Source organism: Lissotriton vulgaris, chromosome 1_1 (genome assembly GCF_964263255.1).
Source record: "Lissotriton vulgaris chromosome 1_1, aLisVul1.2, whole genome shotgun sequence".
Classification (NCBI taxonomy): Eukaryota; Metazoa; Chordata; class Amphibia; order Caudata; family Salamandridae; genus Lissotriton; species Lissotriton vulgaris.
The window spans coordinates 1,087,296,664-1,087,313,702 of NC_141685.1; the positions used below are offsets into that span (position 1 = coordinate 1,087,296,664).

The window sequence follows — 17,039 nt, forward strand, 5'->3', positions numbered from 1 at the left end:
GCTACGCAACATGACGAGGAGTGTTGGTATTATGTAAAAGTCAGTCATTTTTAATAGGTTGATGTCACTAAGTAAGGTCATTAACTGTCTTTTTTATTCTAACAACAATATTTTAGTACCTCTCTGTAGGGTCACAACGTAATATGTGTGGTAACAAGTAGTAATAGTAGATGTTTGAGGCAAAAACTGTTATCATCAGACTTACTTGTTGAAATGCACCAATATATAGGTCAGCATGAAGAATAATTGTCCCCTCACTGGTGTTCAAAAAATGAACTCTGAGACATCCTACTCCTTCCTACCATGAGTTATTCAGTTAGCCATGCTACCTCTATGATAATTGATATATATATTATTGAGGTATGTCCATGAAATATCATAAAGGCCTACCTGTATTTTTTAAACGTTTTTATTGATTTTTTATTTTATGAGTACGTTATATACTGTATATGAAGCACAGTGCAATAGTTCAGGTAATCAATGTCCCAATGGGTCAGCATATCATATACAGCAATGTAAGTATCAAAAGAAGACATTGGTTCTTTCTTTATTGTAACTTGAACAAGAGATATAGAGAACTACTCGAACAAGAAGGGCACTAACATTTCTAAATGTCAAGATCGTCTCCTAAATATCCAGTCCGTCAGCTCTATTACTAACCACGGCAGGCGTGTTTTTGCAGCATGTCAGCACGGCTCCAGACTAATCTCAGAAGGGAAATGACCAGGGGAGGGAGAGTGCTCTGGTTTTGGCTCTGGGAGTCTGATGGGACACAATCACACTTCGATTCTAGACCCCTCCTCCCCGGACCCCTCAGAGAGGACCTGTAACTCGCACACAAGGGCAATAGGAACTCTACGTAGGCCCCTGGCCTCCTCCCTGGGCAGCGCTGCTGACTCAGCTCTACACCACTTCAGCAGTGCCGCACAGCAGTATAACTTGCTTGGGAGGTCGGCATTCTTCCATTTCATGGCAATAGCATGCTTAGTTATAATTTGGGCTAAGTTTATGAAATGAGTAATTGCACCTCACCATTTCCTATGTCGGAATATCCCTAGCAACCCCGCCTCCATGGTGTGGAGGTCTGCTCTGTCCATTGTTGTATGGCGTTTTAGATTCCGAATGGATTTTCCCGATTTATGCCCTCATATAGGTACAATTCACGTTGCCCTTATATAGGCATTGAAATCAAGCCCTTATTTAGGCATAGCCCATGCAACCTAAATACAGGCATGGCTACTTCCATCCGTTCACTAGATGTCACAACGATTTCTTGGAAAACCAGCTTAAGCCGTTAGGGACTTCCCCTTGCTTGAATATTGATTTCTCCAAGATCTCAGTTAGTTTTACAATGAACAACTATTCCCCAGTGGTTCATTCATGACGTTCATATGCCCAAATTTATGTCAAACATGGCATTCCTAAACACCTTCAAGGTATAAATATACCTTCACTTGCTATGGCAAAGCACGGTGGTTCAGAGCAGTTCGACGACGACCTACTTGCCCGACGTAGCTCGCTACAGCAAGTGCCGAAGGAAACCGACTCTCCATCTGACGCACGATCAGGAAGCTGCCCTCCTCTGCTGAGAAATCCAGTTCGAGTGTTTCTGACTCCCCTTGCGGGGTGTTGGGAAATCGAGTCCCGAGACAGAGATACCAGACCTCCTTCATTCTAAGGTATGAAGCTGATTAGAACCTAGAGAAACCTTTGGTAGATTCTTGGCAAAAACTAAACCTATGCTGAAGACTTCTTCCCTCGTACTAGACCTAGGTTAGGTACATTGGGGTAGGCGTATTTTAGAAGCACCAGTTTAGTATTTTAGCCTGTGTTATTTATGTATGTGTTTTTATATGGCTTAGAAACCATACAATGCTATTACAGTATTATTTCATAATACTATTCTTGCTGTATGCATTATACTTTGCATTCTGTCTAACGATTGTAGCAGTTCACCTCTCTTGCATGAGAAAGAAGACTGTTCAATAAACCTTTTATTGAAAACGCCCCTCTCACAAATTTCTCTGGAAACTCTGTAGAAACGAAGCATGCACGATTGACTGAGTGAAATACTTATCTATTGTTTCTAACACTCTGAAGATAGTTACTCCAGTCCTAGGGAAACAAAGTTGTCATGTTTATGCAGTTGTCAGAAACTAATCCCTTCTTGTGAATTCGAGAACGTTTCTAGTGACCTCTGAGCTAGCTGGCACTCACAATTAAGTTTAGTATATTCGATAGAGACCTACTGACCTAAGTCCTACGTCATATCCATAGGATATATTATTCCAATGCACAGAGCCTATTGGGAATATAGGAACTACACTACACCACAACCTCTGACAGGGCATTCAAGACCACCCCCCATAAAAGCTGCACATCTGGGCAATTCCAGAACATGTTCGCCATGCCTGCATTTCTAAAACTGCATCTGGGGCACGAAAACTCGCTCCCATACATTTGTTGCAGTCACTCAAGGGTAAGATAGGTTCAATGCAAAATGTGGTGTTGGATATATTGGAATTTCGCATTGCGGGATAGCTTACAGGGATCAATAAGTGCCTCATCCTGTTCTTTAGTGGTAAACTCTCAGCCAATGTTCTGCCCCAGTGCAGCCTTTTGGGAGCATCAAGTCCTGTGAGGTCAATGCCATCACAAGTGTGAACCATGTGATAAGGTGTGGGCCCGCGCCCATCACATGGATTGCATGCAACAGCGGATGTGTCTCAGGATCCATGTCCCTGATGTGCCAATGCCGCAGTAATTCAGCCAACAGCGTGCGGTGCACTAGGAAATTATCTGGGTGTTTACCATGGTGTTCGTATAAGTGTTCAACGGGCACGAGAGCACAATCTTGCTACAAGGTGCCCAGTGTTTCCACTTCCTCTACCTCCCTGAGTTCTACTCTCTCTTTCCCAAACAGGTCCCTAAAAGGCCGTATAGATCTTACACAGATTTTCGGCATGTATGGCACCTGTGCCAATGTCTCTGGTATAGCTAGGGTATGCTATGGTCAATAGCTTATGGGAGCGTGGGGGGAGTGTACCAAACAGTAAAAGCAAATCATGTACCATCTTAGCGGCTCGGTTTAGCAAGGGTGAGCCAAAGTGATGGCCACTACAACTGTGTCACCAGGTAATAGTGCTCGAAGTTGGGGGCTACTAATCCTCCTAGTGCAACAGGTAGTTGGAGCGTCCTCAGCGCGACTCGTCTGCGCCCCTTATTCCAAATAAAAGGTCCCAGCATAAAGTGAAGTGTAAAGTATGTGGAGCTTGGTATGCTGATTGGTGGATTCAGGAAGTAGTACAAAAGCAGGGGAGCCTCACCATTTTGGGGAGGAAAACTCGCCCCTGCACCATGAGAGGTAATGTGCTCCAAAAGGAAATCTGCGACCACAGAGAGGCGATTGCCCTTCTGAGATTGCTGTCTATTAGATCAGGGTTGTCATGGTAGATGCGAATATCGAAGTAACGAAATGTAGTCGGCTCTCATTTCACCATTGTAGGCTCCCACCAGGAGGAGCTGTGGCGGGCAAGTTGGACTCACTGGGAGGAGGCAGGTCTTGGCCCAATTAACTCCCAAACCCGAGGCGTTCTTAAATTGCTCAGGGACCAGTTCAATGCTTCCAAACCCCTGTTTGATGTCCCGTATGTAGAAAAAGACATCATCCACATAGAGGGAGACTGCATGTAGTTCGGTTCCAAGATAAATGACCCACTCCTCTCCAGTGCTTCGCAGTTGCCGGGACAGTGGGCATCCCTGGCGCGTATTTCGACTGATTTGTAAGGGCGCCGAAATAAGTTATCCCGTCTTAACACTGGCAGTAGGGGCCGTGTATAATAGGCAAATGAGGCGGAGCAGGCTCATCAGAAGCCCCAACCGCTAGAGACATGTATTCCCAATATATTGTGTCAAAAGCACATTCTAGATCTATCACAAGAAAGGCAGCAAAGGACCAGTGGGCTGGAGCGTACTCTGCGTAGCTTACGTATGTTCAGAGTGGTGGAGCGGGCACCAGATTTGGCATATACTCCATTAGGCGGCTGCAATGTCTTTGCTGAATACTTTATAGTCTGTGGTTAGCATTGATAGAGGGCGTTATGACATTACATCGAGCGTGTCCTTGTCAGGTTTTAGCAGCAATATTATAAGGAATTCTCAAAGTGTCAGTGGCAACTGTCACTCCTCCAAGACAGCCTGATAAATCTCCAATAATTGAGGAAACAGTATGTCCGTGTAGGCCTTGTAAAACTCGGCCGGGAGACCATGTAGATGGCTAGCCCTTGCATTGACACCCGCAGCTCATGTTTTGCTATGGGCGGCTGCAGTTCCTCTTGGGCCGCTCGATCAACAGTAGGTAGTTCAAGGATCTCAAGGAATGCACGTATGTGCGTTTCACGGGCATCAGAGGGTGAGTCATATAAAACTTTGTAGCATGTTGTGAATGCACTGTGTATGTCCATCTGGGTGGTGATCATGTTTATTGAAGATATTCGTATTGCCATGATCAGTAATCATGGATTCCCGCTGTGCGGCAGACAGACCAGAAGCCGACCAGCCTTTTCCCTCTCTGCATGTATCCTGACCTGATAGGCCCTAAAGTCAAGTCACCGTGGCTGAGCCACTGATTGGGCAGGCCGATCTCTAGCAGCCGTGAGGGCTCGATGTCTCATTGAGGCCTCCCGAGCCTCTGCCTCATGGACATTCAAGGATGCCTTCAAGGCTGTTAAGTCCCTGTATAGCTGTATCCATACCCCCCTCACAATCCTGATGCAATGTCCCCACAAGACCACTTTTAGCGCCTCCCACTCGTCAGTCTGGATGTCTTTGTGCCCTAATTTTCTGTAAAGTAGTTAGTCAGCATTCCAGGCATCTTGAAATACATTGTCTTCTAGCACAGCCTACTGCAGTCACCAGGTGGGGACAGGCAGACAGGGAGCGCCCCAATGTAAGTGCAATAGCAGGGGATTGTTATCTGAAACAGTACGACCTAGTATTCTTCAGCCGTTTCTTGTGCATGTATCGTCAGTGGACAGGGGATCAGGTCTAGCATGACATGTAAGTCATGTGGTGGAGAAGGGTAAAAGTTTTCGTTCGCATCAGGTTGTAGTGTGCGCCAGGAATCAAGGAAGGACCAGTGTGCCATCCACTGCACCATTCCCATCACCGTCGACACCACAGGGAAGGCCAGTAAGGGGGGATGGGAGCGATCCAGCCCAAGATCCAGCACGCTGTTGAAGTCTCCCCCAATTAGACATGGAATATGCTCTCACCTCGCAAGGGGAACAGTAGGGTGGTCTAAAAAGGCCTATTGTATTACGTTCAGCGCATAAATATTCCCCAGTAATATTGGATGGCCGTCCAGTTGTCGCTCCACAAATACGTCGCGTCCCTGAGGGTCAATTTCCACCTGCAGTGACCGTGAGTGGACCGCTGGACAGATCAATATTAGCGCCTCTCTAGCAAATCCGGATTTTTTGTGGTTCTATAGCATTGCCCTCTCCATTTCTTTTGTAAGTGGACATCCCCCCCGTCTGCTATGTGTGTCTAATGAAGTAGTGCAATATGTGCCGCACGCCTGCGGCGCAAGTTTTGTTGAATTAAATGCAACTTATGGGCTGTCCCCATTCCCTTATAATCCAAATGAGTAAGTTGAGGTTCGTCATAGGGTGATGAAGAAGTGGGTCTGGCAGATGGCCCTGTGTCTATGGGTGACATGTCTGGTGACCTGAATAACTAAGGAATACAAAATAAAGGCCTATTTGTAGAACCATCTTTGTTCCATTTGAGGAGTATTCTGGACATTTTACGGAGGGATCCACAGTCCGTAATGTTTTTCTATGACTACCCAACTAATATCTTTCTCTGAGTGTCCAATCTATTTAGAAGTGATTATAGTGTTTCTTTTGCACCTTATATTGCTTCGGTGTTTGCAGATTCATGTCTTATGGGGATAACACTTTTAATCTTCCCTCCCACACCCTCCTGCATATTTCACCCGGAGATTCCACTTTGAGGGGCTTATTCCAAATGGTAAATGCATATGTGAGTAAATTTACATATATACATTTATTCTTAAACTTTTCTTTTACCACTTTTGGCTATTCACCACTTCTAAGCGTAAATTGACCACACATTTTAGACATGTCCCCACCACCTGAAAACAGGGACTGAGCCAAATTTACAAATGTAAAGTTATTAATAGTATATTTTCACATGTAAACAGAGCTCCGTGCCACCGGGCTGAGATCTCCTTCTCGTAAAGTATAGAGAAATTTAAAAAATGTAAAGGTTGATTAAACTTTCAAAATTTCATTTCCACATTACGATGTTTGGCTAACCTTAACATATTTCTAATACAAAGGTTCTCCTAGCCGAAACTAACATCCTACAAATACATTTTAACTTGAAATTGTACATCCTAACGTTAAGGGCCAACGGCAAGGTCGTAACCGGTGTCAGATCCCTAAACCAGAATTACCCCCTCACTTGCGAGGGGCGACCGCACAGAGGGCTGTACCTCATGTGCACATACCAATTTCCCTTGACTTGACGGGGGCCCCAATGAACTCGACGCCATTTTATGGTCGTCCGAGGACTCGTGTGAGGTGTCTAGAAGGTAGCGTAAACCCCCCTCCCCACCCCACACAACTTACCACATCTGCCGTCGCAGATGTCCTGGCCCCGGGAAATTCCCAGGAGGGGCCCGTAGCCCCTCCTATCCAGGGAGGGGCCTTGACCGCCTTCCCTTTCGGCGTCCCATCCTTAGAAGGGACCGCCTCCCCGTTGAGGGGCCAATGGCCACCTCCCCCCGGGCGCTCCCATCCGTAATGGGTGACGCCCCCACCATAGGGATCTTCCAATTACTGCTCACCGATCATGACCTTACCGCCACAGGCCGGATAGTTGACCGGCTATCCAGACCCCCCACAAAACTCCTGCCTAAAGGTCATGCTGTAAACTCTTTAACCAAGCTATGAGGTCTCCTATGAGTAACGCATTCCCCACCCGGGACAAATGGACCCCATCCTCCAAATACATACTGTCTCCCTTGATACAACCATGAGGAATAGAATGCAATGCATTTGAACGAAACAATCTACCCAATTTGTTATTGACTTTCTTCACCGAATGATTTATAGCCGACACCGAATTCGCCCCCCGCCACACCTTACGTGGAATCATATGGGACCATGCAATTGTGCACCCTGGAACCCTTCTCGCCAACCAACTTACTGTGGAAAGTATCGCCTCGAGAAGAAGTCGTCTACCAGTGGTCACCAAATCGTTGCCCCCAAGATGGACTATGATTATAGATGGCGGTGACCTTGTCCGCCCTAACAAACCCTCGAAAAAGGATTGAAAATGGTCAATACAGAGCCCGCCCCTTCCGTAGAAGGTCACCCTGTACCCGTATTCCCCAGCCATGTGAATCATGTCACCTGCTTTGAATACGTCCGCGGCACGCCTCACGTATGAGTGGCCCACGACCCACACCACTTTTTCCGCAGCCGGTGATGTTTGACCGCTGGTTCCCAGGTGTCGGGTCGACTGCACAGTCCGCCCCGCCTCGTAAGCTTGCGAAACTGTAAACCAAACAAAAACAAGAAGCGTGAGTACTTGATAGCAGCTTCACAACATGTGCAACCGCACATACCTTTTGTAACAATTCGAGGACCAACGCCCCAATCGTTTCACTTTTTCCACACTCAGACCCCTGGCTGTAGCCTCAGTAGCAGCCCCTATCCGAAAGGAATGGGTCCCAAACTCGCCGGGGTTCAAGCCCGCGGCGGAAATTGCCATTGTAAGCACCCGCTGGAACTGAAACCTCGTCAGTGGGGTGGCATCAGCGTGTCTCAACAAGGTCCCCCCCCATGATGCCGCCCTCTGCGCTAAATATTCCTCTACGCAAACAACAGGGCACATGGGAGATCCGGGAATCCGATGTATGACTACGCAATCCCCAATCGCACCCTGATCGGCCTTGGACCTGACAAACGAGACAATCATCGTCTCCCCCTTAACCTGAACGTGCTCTCGGCACAGTCCTCCCACCGTATCCCGCTTGTTCTTCGCCACCAGTTCGCTTACCCGCATCGCCCCATGGAATGCAAACGCAAAAGCGGCCCGGAATAACACTGTTTCATACTGGGATGAACATGTCGCAGGGAGTACGGATAATAACAGGGCCAACCTATCCAGACCTATCGGGTGCCTCTCATCTACTCTGCGACCCTCAAGGCGTTGCCACCCACGTAGCGCTTTCTGCACAACGAAAGACGCTGTCGGGTCCTGGATCCCATGAGCCCTTGCCATAAAGGAAATGGCGGCCCGATGCCTCTGGGCCGTAGCTACTGATTTGCCTGCCTGATGTAAAGACAGCAAAAATTTTACAACAAACTCTTCCTGGCCCCAAAGCTCCCCCCTAGCAGCACCCAAAAAGGACCAATAGGAACGGAACGCCCCTTCATATGCCTTCCTTGTCCTGGGTGCTAAACTCTCTCCCACGAGGTTTTGTAGTTCGGGGCACCGAGAGACCAGAGAGCTTCGGGAAAGGGTGCCGCCACCGGGTCCGCTGTGGGCAGAAAACCCCAGAAGGCCTGCATACGGAAACGAGAAAGCGCATCAGCCGCTTGGTTCAGTACCCCCGGCACATGTCTTGCCCTAAAGAGCACATTCAATTGCATACACAATAACACAATTTCTTTGAGCAATCTCAGAATCCATTTGCATCGTGCTGCCTGACTATTGATACACTCAACCACGGTCATGTTATCCGACCAGAACACCACAGAGTGATCCCGGAACCCCTCAGGCCATGTTTTCAGGGCCACCAAAATAGGGAAAAGTTCAAGAAAAGCAATGTTACTCGTCAGCCCGCACTCGTGCCACCATGACGGCCATTTTTGAGCCGACCATTGATTACCGAATATGGCGCCAAAACCTATACTCCCCGCCGAATCTGTCCACAGCCCCAGGTCCTCGGAGGACACCGCCGGCTTGTTCCAGACAATTCGACCATTGAAATCCACCAGGAATGCCAACCAAATGCGCATGTCCTGGCGAATCTCTGCCGAGAGCCTTGTGCGGTGGTGTCCCTCTTTAAGACCGACCATGTGCAATCGAGCGGGAAAAGGGGCGGGCCATTGGCATTACTCTAAGGGCAAAATTCAACTGACCCACAGTTTGCTGCAATTGATGCAAGTTCACCTTAGTCTCCCGAATACATGTTTCAAGGGAGGCCCTGAATTTCCCCACCTTTTCCTTGGGTAGCCGAAAGCAACCTTCTTCTGAATCGAGCTCTATTCCAAGAAACTCGAGCGAAGTTGCTGGCCCCACAGTCTTACCTGGTGCCAATGGCACACCAAAATGACTCATCAGGCCACAAAATTCTTTTAAAGCCTGAGCACATTCTGGATCCCCGGCTGCCCCCAGGAACAGAAAATCATCAAGATAATGCATAACATGCTGAAAACCCGTCTTTCTCGTGAATACCCATTGCAGAAAACAACGGAATTTTTCAAAATAAGCACAAGATATGGAGCATCCCATTGGCATACATTTATCCATGTAATAGCGACCTTGAAACATAAAACCAAGGAGACGCTGATCGTCTGGGTGTACCGGGAGCAACCGGAACGCTGACTCGATGTCCGATTTTGCCATCAGCGCTCCGGGCCCCAGGCGATTCAACATGGCGACGGCCTCATCGAAAGATGCGTACCGCACCGAACACACTTCCGGGTTTATCGCATCATTCACGGAAAGACCTCGTGGGGCTGACAAATTATGTATTAGTCTAAACTCACCCGGGTCCTTCTTTGGGACCACTCCTAAGGGGGAACAAACAAAGTTAGCAACTGGTGGTATATCGAATGGTCCGGCAACCCGCCCTCGAGTCACCTCTTTCCCAATCTTTACCTGTACCACCGCCGTATTTTGCAGGACCGACAGTTGGTTCTTACAACGTGCCTTACCCTGAAAATTCCCCACTGGAATGCGGAAACCATACGAAAACCCGTCTCACAACACCCCAGCGGAGACATGATCCGGGTATTCATTGAGCCAAGGAATCATTGCCATGGTATCAACCGGGGTAGGTAAAGGCGCCCCTCGGACTATTTCAGACCTGTTTGGCGCTTCCCCTACCACCGTTATCACCCGTTTTGGCTCTGCACATGGTCTCAGGATGCGAGGACTGTCCACACCCCCCACACTCGTGCCTAAACTTGCATGACCCCTGGGGCCTTGTACATTTTCCCCTATTAAAATTCCAACAGATCCCTTTTTTACCTGCGTTGCCACTCGGCTTCGAGTGATGCTCGTTACCTGCCCCCGTCCGAAAGGGCGTCCCAGACGAATGGCGGGAAAACTCACCCCCGCTACCCCCCGCCAATGGTGTCTTTAACATGCCTGAATTCTCCATTTTTTGCCAAGAAATGGAATCGTAACAATCCCAGGTCAAAGCTGGGTCGTGCTCCTTGGCCTTTCGAAAAACATTATCATAGCAAAACCACTGATTGCCCTCATATGATTGAGAATACTCCATGATACGTGTCTGATATATGGGCAACTCAGCCAACAACTCAGGCCTACGTTCCCCCATAATTGAAGTGAATATGCCAAACGCTCTGCCCCAGGTACCTATGTTCTCCTCGACCTTGAAGGCGGCCATCTTTGCGCGCCAAACACTCGGATGCAGAAACTCTTTTTGACCCTTCACATGCTCGATCTCGTAGTGATCGGTAAGCAAAGAAAACATGTTTACATACTTATCAGCCCAAATCTTTTCCTTGACTTCCATTGGAATATGCTGGGCCACTTTCTCTCTCCGTGAGGGTACAGACCCCTCCCCCGCAATCAGCAGTAGCTGCTTACCTGAATTAGAAGCTGTAGTCGCTGCCGAACTCGTGCCCGCTGCGGTTTCACCCACCGGAGCCTGTGGGGGAACAGAAGATGATGCCTTCGCAGCCTCTCTAGATTCTCGCAGTTGCCTCATTACTGCCCTGGCGTCATCTGCCGTGGTGCCCTCACTATCTTTCCCCAACCACGCTGCCAGTTGTGCAGCCAACTCGGGAGGCATATCCCCCTCGTTCACAGGGGTGACTACGACGGGGATCGGTTGTCCCTCCTTCGGAACCGAGATTGGTTCCTCAATCGGTGTATCGGGAACCGGGGCCTCTCCCCCAGATGCCCCCCTCTTGGACCTCTTGCCTCTACCGCTGGGGACTACACTCGGCAATGCTGGCCCGATGATGCGCTTCGGGCCTCCTGCCCCGTTCATTGCCGCCATCTGCTTCTTCATTTCGGCCATATCCTTTACGAGCATGCGGAGCATCTGATCGGTACCGACCCGCTTTCCGACCTTCTTGCCCGGCATTCTCCAACGAAGATATCTGAAAGAACAAGGACAAAATTACAACGCTCAAAATTGGCTCTTCGTTCCGTCTCGAGCTCACGTGCAGCGGGGAGGTGCAGCTTCAGAGCACAGGAACAAGAGGATGCTTCCTTGGCTTGTTGCTCCTTTTATCCTTCTCCGGGCGGGCGTGAACCCGCCTCCGCCCGCCTCCGGGGGCGTGGCTGGCGGCTTCAGTGTCTAGGACAACCCACTCTAGGGCGGGAAAAAGCGCGCCCCGGCTACGCCGCTTCGAGCATACCAGCCGAGACTCGCCTCCCGCCCAAGATGGCTTCCCGGGGGGATCGGGGTACTCCACCATACGTTCGGGGGGACCGAGTGGTCGCCCCTTTCCAAAAGTTTGTTTTTTTAAGAGCAGGCTGTGCTCATTTTTATTAGTTTGAACAGGGCTGGACTGGGAATCCATAGTATCCCTGGCAATTTTGTCAGACCAGCCTCCACACTCTGCATATTGAACAAGCCTGACCATTACAAGGGGAGTTTGGTGGGGAGGGAGGCATTGGCTGACTCTGGGAGGCTGGAAACGAAAGTAAGTGGCTTGTGCTTGCTTGCTGCTTTTGTTACGGGGGGGCAATAGTGCAGCATCACATCATCAAGAGTTTATAAAGCGTCTCTACTCACCTGTGAGGGTCTCAAGGCTCTAAGGCTACTGATCCATCTGGGCGTGAGATTCTGTCGAAGAGCCAGGTCTTTTGATCCTTCCTGAATTGTATCAGTGACAGGGATTGCCTGAGGTGGAGGGGCACGGTGTTCCAGGTCTTGGCAGTGAGGTAGAAGAAGGATCTTCCTCCGGTTCTGGTCTTGTGAGCCTGTGGGACAGTGGCCAGGGCAAGTTGGGTGGAGCAAAGTTGTCTGGCGGTAAGTGGAATGAGAGGTGGTAGTTCAGATATGCAGGTCCTACGTCGGAGCGCTTTGAAGGCATGTGTGAAGAGTATGGTTGGGTATGAAGGTGAAACGCTAACTCAATGCGAGAATCGGAACCCGTATAACTGGATGGAAACCATCAACGACTGGTGAAAGATCTTTACATTTGCTTGACATCAAGAGATGTTAAACATTTTATATTCAGCTCAGATCAACGGAGAGGAGGTCTATTTGGGAAACAAGATTGATCTGATATGTTAGGAACTTGTTCTAGAATTCATGCTGACAGCTATGAAGAAGCCAAGCCTTAGAAGGACTCTCACTCATAGCATATCTGTGGCTTGTTTCAGCATGGAGTCCTTCATCCAGAAGGACAGCTCATCTGGATGGACTCCACCTATGTAAGGGGGCACTTGATTATCTAGGTCTGAGGGATCTTTAATGAGTTTCAACTTTAAAATTACCTGGTGAGATATCCCATCTGATGTGTTTATTCGTGTGTTCCCCTGGTAAGGTTAACAAGCATTTACAATGCAATAGGTCTCCCAGCATTAAAGTTTGAGTTATTGGCATTGTGTATGACAATGCGTTGCATCAAATTTTTAGCACACTTTGAATTGGTGAGCAGTGTGAGTGTGTGCAAGAGTATGGTGTTCTTGAAAGCAATGTGGTAGAGAGTGCAGGAATTTGGGTGACCTGAGCAATGTGGATGATGCACCTCACACACGGGGCTGACACAGTTATTATTCACACAGCTCTGATGCACCTCAGGTACGGGCTCACAGATGTTATTATTCACACAGCTCTGATGATGCACCTCACGCACGGGGCTGACAGTTATTATTCACACAGCTCTGATGATGCACCTCAGGCACGGGCTCACAGCTGTTATTATTCACACAGCTCTGATGATGCACCTCTGGCACGGGCTTACAGCTATTATTATGCACACAGCTCTGATGATGCATCTCACGCACGGGCTCATAGCTGTTATTATTCACACAGCTCTGATGATGCACCTCACGCACGGGGCTGACGCAGTTATTATTCACACAGCTCTGATGATGCACCTTAGGCACAGGCTCACAGCTGTTATTATTCACACAGCTCTGATGATGCACCTCATGCACGGCCTCACAGCGGTTATTATTCACACACAGTGATGACCCCGGGGGCAGCCTGCACCTTCCTACGCTACTGTCTCTGCATATCACAATAAGTCTGGTAATGGGCAAACTGTCTTGGTTGGCATGACATGAGGAAGTCTGGTAATGGGCAAACTGTCCTGATTGGCATGACATGAGTAGGGAAATTTGAAGGAAAAAAAGGCAAAATTCATTTTCACAACCTCTTCTTTGAACTTTGCCAAGCAAACTATTTTAAAAAGACCCATGAAGACACCCGCCTGATTTTTCCACTCTGTGCTAGCAACATATGGGGGAAAGGCTTAAACGAAGGGCCACAGCTAAAGTGCACTCATTGGATTCAAAACAGAGTTGGTAGGATCCTGGCATCTGGAACATTTACACTTCTTAAAACGGCACCAGGGACACAAACATCCAACAATATCCAGTTTGCTGTGAGAATAAGCCATCATTTTCCCTTCAAATATTAAGCAATTTAAATGTTACTGCATGCAAAATGATGGGGGAAAATACATGTACTGTATGCAGCCTATGCAGTAACATCAGAAACATTGACCGTAGTAATTCCCACTAATTCCCCCACAGCGAGTTATCAGATGCTTTCATTACAAATCCAGATTGCACTTTAACTTCATTTTAAAACACATCAGCACTGCAATATGGTGGCTCGTGAACAGGTAGGTGTACAGTAGGCTTCCAGGAGTTGTGCTTTAAGGGGTAACGTTGGCGCCTACTGGATCCAGCGGTCACTGGATGGTGATGCGGGCCCTACAGTCATGTCAGAGGGACTGCAGGAGCAGGTGGTTATTACATGAGGTCCGGGTAGCTGAGGTGACGAGCATGCCGCCTCTTGCACCACCGCGGCCTGCCTCGTCCTCTAAGAGGTCACCCGGGAAGCGGCCGAGCAGTCAAGAAAGACATCAGGTAAAGCAGAAGAAAATAAAGCGGTACACAAAAATATGGCAAATGGAATCTGAACCTCGGCTACATTCAGTACCCCCTAGTATTGCAGTGATTATGATATTTTCTCTACTCGAGGTGAGCAAGTGGCAGGCACACTGCGCAGGTTTTCTAACTGACCCTACTACAATAACTGACTTTGCTGACATTTGCAGAAACGTTCTTTTGTTTGCAGTGGTGCAGTGTGGACTTTCAATGAGAGGGGTGCACATCGGAGTCCTCGTTTCTTATTAACAGTACGATCAGTTTAGGAGGTTGCAGATATGTATGACTTCCCAGACTTTATTGCTTGATTTTGCTTCCGAAAAAGTATCACTCATAACCGCTGAAATGTCACTCATAATTACACATAAATTATGAAAACGTCACACATAGCAATCTGAAACCTTGGCAGCTATGAAGGTCTACGTGCTCTTTCGAGACAGTTAACCACTTTCAACAACACCCCATCCCTCCCAGCCTCACCCCAAGCCGGGCCCCCTGTGCATGTTAAAGGTGCAGGCCTTACCTTGCTGTAGAGCTCAGAGGCGGACATCGCGGCGCCTCGTGCCCCTCCTTGCAGGGTGCACCGGATGAACGGAACTGGAAGCGTCTAGGCCGTGACTCCTCGCAGGTGGGCCTGTCCTAAACCCAAATAAGGCCTCCCCCGAGCCCGGCTCCCCGTACTTAAGCCCACCCTCCCCCGGCACCCCGCCTGGCCTCGCTTTGGCGCTGCAGGGTGTTTGAGCCGTTGCCAGGACTCGAACCCCGTAGCCCGGCTTCATAACCATCTGCTTCAACCTTGAAGGTAGTTATTACAGAACCTAGAGCCTTTACGTCAAAGTGTGTTTTGCATGCTTGTAAAATGGCCTGCCCATCCCCACTTCGCACTTATGTACACACACGCGCGTGCACTGAAACCTACGCACTGCTCCAGTCTGTACAAATTTCGGTGGAAACGTTTGGTTTGTTTCCTGTCTCAGTGTCTCCATATCTCGGTGCAGGTTCGCGCGGCGTCCTCGTGCCGCCTTTAAAATGCTGTAGGGAGCCGTAGCACAGGCACCTGGGGGTCCTGTCGGCAGTGGGCCCCCTCTCGTTGCTGTACGTGGCTGCCTTGGGGTCACATGGTATTACTGACGCATGCAACCGTCAGGGAGGACACCCACGTGTGAGGAGGAGCGGCCGGGGATCGAACCGCCCACGGAGAGAAGCCGCGCCCACGGAGAGAAGCCGCGCCCACGGAGAGAAGCCCATGCCCTAGAGAGAGCCCCGCGGTGGCAGCTGAAGACCGGAGTAGCGGTAAGTGGCGGCGGGGGGGGGGGGGGGGGGGGGGGCGGGGCGGGGGCGCTTGATGCACGTGTGTGTGTGTGTGTGTATGCGTGTATGCGACAGCAGGGGTGAGTTCTATTTATGTGGGGGTGCATGCGTGCATGGGCGCTCGTGTGTGTGTGTGTGTCTTTCTGCGCATGCGCATAGGGTGTTGGAGCTTCCCAGGAGACGGCAGCTGAGCGTGTTCGCGCGCGCGTGCCCTACGCCGATCGCCTTTGCGCGCGGCCAGTGCTGTCTCCTGGGAAGCATAGTCAGCAACAAAAGATCTCCTGGCGGACACAGCGCTGACGCGCTGTTAAACGCCAGGAGACCTAAAAATGTACAGATGACCAGGTTGACCACGGGAGGTGAGTATTACTCCAGCGTCATAAAGTCTACATGTTAAGGCCATCTTATTTGCCCAGATGGCCATACGACGACCTTCATCAGGAACAAAGATTCATTGTAATTCATTTATTTTGTATTGTATTGTATTGTATAAGGTATTTATAGAGCGCAACAAACACCCTACGGGTACTCTGGCGCTAGATGAAACGTGAGATGCAGACCAGCATAAACAGGAGAGATGGCTAAAGGAGGAAAGCAGCCAACATAGCAGTGTAACGGCCCCGCAAAATTAATTTCTCGGGAACAGCCATGTTTAAATTTTTTTCCTAAACAGGGACAGAGTGCTGCATTGTCGAATTTCCAGCGGAAGCTCATTCCAAAGTTTTGCAGCCGCATAACTGAATGATCTTCCACCCAGTCTGGCCTTGTGAAACCTGGGTACACTTGCCAGGTAGGCAGAGGAGGAGCGAAGGCTCCGGGTGGGTGGGTCCCAGACCATTTTCTTCTGCAGTGGCCTAGGGCCAAATCCATGCAGTGCCCTGAATACGATACACAAAGATTTAAAGAGTATTCTTTGGTGTACCGGAAGCCAATGCAGATCAGCTAGGCACAATGAGGCAGAAGAAACCCTTGGTCTGGAAGGGGCCAGTTTTGCTGCTGTGTTCTGGACACGCTGCAGTCTCTGGATTAACTATTTAGGAGATTCTGATAGTAAGGCGTTGCAGTAGTCAAGTCTACTCAAAATAACGCCTTGAATAATCAAAGCTCTAGCCATCGCTGGGAGCAGTGGAAGAATCTTCCTTAGGGCCGCCTTCAAGAGGCCAAAGCAACATCCCACTGTCTTGTTCACTTGAGTCTCCAGTGACAAGTTGGTGTTGAACATGGCACCCAAGTTACGCACCGTTGTGGATGGCGTCAGGGGGGTGGAAGTATCCAAAGGCCAGAAGTTACAAGGAAGAGGCCGGGCAGCCTTCCCAACTGCGCAGTGTAAAATTTCGGTCTTGCCCGAATTGAATTGT

The 17,039-nt window shown here is 49.2% G+C and overlaps 1 protein-coding gene and 1 pseudogene across 1 annotated transcript in view; one reads left to right on the forward strand and one right to left on the reverse strand.

The window, feature by feature from the left end:
- Positions 1–17,039, forward strand: part of ENTHD1 (ENTH domain containing 1) — a 1,212,238-nt gene that overhangs the window by 566,259 nt on the left and 628,940 nt on the right. The window lies entirely within an intron of this gene.
- On the reverse strand, positions 15,402–15,530 carry LOC147748640 (small Cajal body-specific RNA 14; annotated as a pseudogene).